This window comes from Apus apus, chromosome 4 (genome assembly GCF_020740795.1).
Source record: "Apus apus isolate bApuApu2 chromosome 4, bApuApu2.pri.cur, whole genome shotgun sequence".
NCBI lineage: Eukaryota > Metazoa > Chordata > Aves > Apodiformes > Apodidae > Apus > Apus apus.
This window is the reverse complement of record NC_067285.1, coordinates 9052865-9059009: the sequence shown is the minus strand read 5'-3', so window position 1 is coordinate 9059009 and position 6145 is coordinate 9052865.

The window sequence follows — 6145 nt, the reverse complement described above, 5'->3', positions numbered from 1 at the left end:
AGCACTCAATATTCTGTGCAAAGCCAGCACGGGAATGGGGAATGGAATTTATAAAAGACTCATTGGCAAAGAATCCTTTCCAGAATAACATTGTTCAAACATTTTATACCTTTCCTTTCTAGTTCTGCAGCCAAAGGTGCTGGTGAAAAAACATGAATAGTCCAAGACTTAAGGCAGACCCAGAGATGGGTTGTTGGTCCAACTGGTCTTCCAACTTTAGTCTTGTCACCTGATTGTAGTTCTATGAAAAGCTGTGCCCATTTCCACAGTCAGATGGTGAGAGTATCATGTCGGTCTCTTTCAAAAGCCTCATGCCATCTTCAGAGACACCTTGCTCATGTTGAATTCTGTTCTGTTCTTAGGATCTCTTTTTCTTTCAAGTGAGACCAGGATAGATGGGAAGGCAGAACCTGGGTCTCGTACCCATTTGAGAATCCCCAGATATGGTGACACCCAGATCCTTTGGTGGGAATTTGGTGGCCACCAGAGCCTGACTTCAGTGCTCAAATCAAACCCTGTCACTGAGGAACAGATGTCATGGTGCTAAACACATCATTTTGACGAGGACGGTGTGTGAACATACTCAGTTCTCAAACTTTATTTAATCAGAATGGAAGTCTTGCTCAACTGAAGAGCTTGCAGCAGCATATGAAAGCGACAGCTAAAGAAAATGCCATCATTAGGAATATTTCCTAATGTCTATGGCTCTCCATCAGCAGGCAGACACACTGAAGTCAGGCACACAGTATTTTCAAATTAATATAAAGAGTGTATCAGTGGCCTTTGTAAGATGCTGTGTAAGAGCAGGGAAAGCTCAAACAGAGGACCTGACCTGAATTTGGAATTGAGTGGTCCTTTCAGTTAAGTAAAAGCTCGAGAATCCATCTATTAGGTAAACCAAAAACCCCATAAGCAGACAGTTTTAGGATTTCAAAGTGCCTTCATACAGGTTCTAGGAAACAACTTGCAAAACATGCAGGAATTTGTACGGCGATGTTTAATAAATCAAAGAGACACTTACAACAATGAACATCACTCAGTTTAGGTGATTAGTTCTTTACAGTCATTAGGATTGGAGACCAGAGTGTGTGGACTAGTCTCTTTTTATAGATGATTGATGGGATGAGAGAGATCAGAAACAATATTGTAGACAACAGATGAACAGAGAACATTAAAAAAGCAATGGGGGGAGGATTGAAGCCCTGCTGAAAGATTAAAGAATAGAAAGAAGTACAAATGAGCAAATCAATTATTGTGTGAAGATTTCTAGGATGTTGTTTAATTCATATTGGTCTGTTCTATATTTAGTTTCCTCACAGTTTCTTTTTTTTATTGATGTTTCTTTTAGTTCCCTCTCTGGAATCTGATTCTAAGATGCATCACTGAATGATCCTTTGAGGGGAAATGTTACAAAATGAAACCAAATCTAGCAAACATTTTCTGACATGAGCCGACTTGCCTTAACTAAGCAAAATTCAATTATGCTGCTTTGGAGCACAAAAATCTCCAAGAAGCAAAAAGTTTGCAAATGTGGGCCATGGAGGGGGTACACCTGCTTGGGCAGGGAAGGGCAGAGGAGGAAAAGGGTAACTTCACACCTTCTTTTTCCTTCCCCATAAATTTATTTTAGCACTAAATATATGGGGTGGGTTTCTGGAAGGATGATCCCATGGGGTTTATGGTGTCTGTCTGTTGGACCCCTTGCTGGATGTGACACCAGGAATTGAGCAGCTCTTTCATGGGAACTTTGGCTTCAGGAGCAGCCTCAAGGGCCAGGGAAGCTAGGTTTTCCAGCCTGTCCTCTTGCTGGGATCCTCTTCTCCCAAAGCATTCTGCACATGGTGTGGAAGCTCCTTCCCTCATGGAGTCATTTGCTTTTACTTTTTGAGTCCCATTCAATGAGATGCACAAGTGAGAGCACCAGCATGGGCAAGGAAAATTCATGAGAGGTTTCCTTTCGGAGCAGGAGAGATCAACTGGAGCTGTTTGCCTCCCCTCAGCAGTTCCTTGAGCCAGCCCATATGGAAGGGCAGATCAGGGCAAAGTGTCAGGACCAGGGAGAAGAGGACCCCAGAGGAGAGGGGCTGGGATGCAGAGGCTGCAACAGAGGCTGCATGGTAAGGGCTGTTCATGGAGGGTGTTGGGAAGAGGAGAGGATGTCTGGGAAGGGGCATCAGGGTGAAGAAATCTTTGTGCTTATGGGAGGTACCATGGAAAAGGGAAGAAGAGGAGTAAACATTTAAAAAATTGAAATTATGTACTCAAAACACAGACCACAGACTTTAAAATCATAGAGTCATAGAATGGTTTGGGTTGGAAGGGACCTTAAAGATCATCTAGTTCCAAACCCCTTGCCATGGGCAGGGACACCTCCCACTAGACCAGGTTGCTCCAAGCCCCATCCAACCTGGCCTAGAAAGAATTGAACTGTATTTCTTTGCTGGCTTCAGAATGTCATTGCAGAGCTGAGATCAGGCTGCTCAGATATCAGTTCTACTTTGGAGCATGATAGAATTAAGTTTAACAATAAATTATTCAGTTTTGCAATGCCTGGCTTAGGGATGATTTTAACATCACTGTAATTACGTTTCATGTAAACACTGATACATGCTGCCACCCTTACCAGCACCTCAATATTAAAAATTTGCAGTGACAAGTTAGGTGCCTGTCTAAAGACACTGTAGAAAAAGTGCTGCTTTCCACACAAAATGTGAGCTTCTTCCTGGAAAGTTCTTAACAGCAGCCAAACTATTCACCAATATTCTTTTGCTGAAGCACTTCATAGGAGCAGAGTGAGTCTTACCTCTTCTCTGCTTTTTGGGATATGATGACACATCACAGGAAGATTACCAACCACGATGCCTATGTTCCTACCAAGGACTGGGAAGGAGGAACTTGGCTACTGCTGCCATGAAACATGTTGGTAAGCTCATACCAAAATTTCCCAACCTTAAAAATATTCAGTTTTTGTTGTAGGACTCTGAAGCAGGAAAATCACACTGACTTTCCAGTGAGCTGGTACAGTTGTTGACTGCTGATGAGAAAAGCCTCCCTGGGAGATGTCTGCATTTTGTTTTATGAACGCCAGAGGTAGATTTTTCATGGTGCCTGGTCTGTCCATGCTCAGTCTGGCTCCTTGGAGCCTGTGCTGGTGTTGTGAGCACACAGACCCTATGGGCTGACGACATCTTTCTCACATTGCTTTTGCTAGGTCTGGCTCTGGGTACCTGCCATTGGTGTAACTTTAAAGCTTGCAAGATAACTAGCTTGACAGCAATGTGAAGAATTGGAAGTGGAGAGTGGAAAAGGGGAACAAAGAGGTTTGGGAACAGGTTAGGAAAAAAGGGTTGGTTAAAGAGGACCAGAGCAAAGCAGCAAATAGCGCTGAATGCAGTGAACACAGTGCTTGGGGTTTTCAAAGGAATTTAAAGGGGGGAATTCAGTGGGAGCAGGACACAAAATCCCTTAGGATCTGCTCACAGTTCCAGTGACTAATTTGCAAGCTATTAGCCCTGCAATTATCGATCTGGAGCTCGTATTTAGCAGTGCTGCTCAAGAGACAGTTTTCTTATCCCAGACAGTCTTATAAAAATCATAATCAATTCTACTTGTGGTTGCCACTGCTATGTGGAGAAAAGTGCAAACAGTGCTGTGCTGCTTCTGTTAAAAGTTTCAGAGACTTAAATTAAAAAAAATATTTGATCAGCTTCAACTATGTAAAAGATGATCTTGAACGCTGGATCAGCGTCCACAGAAAAAATACTTTTCAGAGAGAAAATCCAGGGTCAAAGCATAGATATGACATGATGGATCAAAAAGAGGAATTGTAACCTAGAGAAGCTGGGCTTGAAATGAAGTCAATGTCTTTATGCTCAACCAAATTGGTCCTGCTGATCATGCAAGGCCAGCCAACTCAAACATGGAGCCAAGATAAACACACCATAAGTATTATCGTTGTTACACATTTATCACCTCCACCTATGAGAACCAAGGAGGTAAGGCAAGGGCTACAACCATGTACTGCTTCAGTTGTGCATCCTTTCAGCCAGCCCTTCACATAGCCAACTCTGCCAATGTGTAGTAAAGAACATTAGTAAAGAAATGAAAATTGAAAATGTTTTGTATATTCTTATTCAGGGTGCTGCACAAGGAAAGTAAACACCTAAAGAGAGTAAAGTATGTGTATAGTTCTTACTCAAGTTGGCTCTATCAGAACTGCATTGAAGTACTCATAACACCTGTGTATCGTTGCACCTGAAGTTATTTGTCTCTTATTTTAGTCATTTAGATGATATATTGAGTATTGTACTAAATTATTCTGCAAAAGAATTCCCAGATATTTAGTGTGTTACTGTATGACCTTCTGTTGGTTTCCCCTCCTGGAAAAAGATGATACCACACTGAACAACATATGACTTCTGTTTAAAGTAACAGCACTGCAGTGAATAAAGAAGAAGGGAGACAGATAATGTCTGGAAGCCTGTGGACCTCTTTCTAACCCCATTTTGTCACCTGGGCTTTCCAGTAGCACCACCAGGGCTTGGCAGCTACAGCCTCTCCTTTCCTTTCTATGCTTTTAATGCTGCCATCAGATTAAAAACCTTTAAATGCTGCACCCTTAAATTAAAAATGCTGCACCTTTCAGAGAACACACATTTTCCCCCAGAGCAGCAGGACAGCATTGTCTGCTCTCCCCTGACTCCACTCACACCTCTAACTTCCCCATCAGACATTACCTTAAGGGGACACAGCTTGTATGTTTCCTCAGGCTGCAGTTCCCTTCTCTCCAATTTGTCTGGAGAGCAACCAACAGACCCTGTGGAGGAGGTGTTTGGTAACCAGAGCAGAGACACTACATTAGATCTACTCTTGCAGGGTGAAAATATATTTCTGTTTTGGAATGGTTGGACAGAATTTGGCCCTTGGGTTTTATAGCTTAGGCAAGTTAAATGAGAGCTGTGCACAATAAATGCAAACTTTGAGGTAGGTCATTACATCTTTCCTAAAAAGATGTGACCCTATGGTCAGATTTTGTTTGTTTTTAATACTCTATAAATTTCCTACAGGGGCTTTGATGCATGTCTTTCAGCTTGAAAGCAGAACTGTCTTCCTTCATTCACCAATTTACCATTTTAATGCTTTTCTCAGGCAGCTCCAAGACACAAAAATGGGCTCAGAGAGCTGCACAGCTAACAAGAATATCTGGAGCTCTTGTAGGAAAGATTTAAAAGAACACCTAAGAGGCCAGAAAGGGATGGAAAACCTTTAGGCCAGGGCATACGTTGGCCTCTGACTGGGGATGGGAACAAAGCTCCACCATGGCAGGTTGTTCTTCAAGGACTCAGTGGTGTTTATGCACATTCAGAGAAGAGTCTTGTGTCAAATCAGCATCAGAGAGAGGTTGCTTGTCCTGGTGAGTACTGCTGGATTGGGACTGCCTCTTTTCAGAACTAGCTGAGCCTTTTCTTGCACTAGCTTTGAGTTTGCATAAAGCCTTGAAGAGTTACTTCTGGATTATAGTGGCGGGGATGAGGGAAGAGTCCTCTTGCACAACCAACAGAACTTCATGCTGCCTGTGCTTATTCTGGTTTTTGTTTGTTTGCTTGTCTTTAAATTTTTACTGTGCTTTTGATCTGAGCCCAAGTATTGAAACCATCACTGGGAATGTGCTGCTAGAGAGAATTATGAAACAAAATATAACCGCAACACTTTAAATGTTGATTTAAGTGGTGTCTAGACCTCATGCTGGCTTTCTGCACCAAGATGGATTTCACAAAGAGAATACCCCTCCTCTACTTCCCAGATTTTATATTAAAAGTCAATTCCCTGTACTCTCCCTCAACTCTGATCCTTCTGTATAAAGAGGAATAATAGGGCTTCTGCGTCCTTATTTTCATTTGCCATTTGAAAAAGTCTTGTATTTAATGGAAGTGGAGAGAATGTTAAAAAGGAAGCACTAACATGTATAGAGCTTTTGAGTTATTAGGTTCATTAAATAAAGGCACGGAATGGTAGCAGTGGAAAAAGCCAAAGTCAAAGCATCAGTCTTTGCATATTCCATGGTATTGCTGTTGACTCTGAAGAAATATGTCCTGATCCCCAAAGAGACTGGCTTAGGCTCTTGTGGGCAGGGTGCTGATGGCTG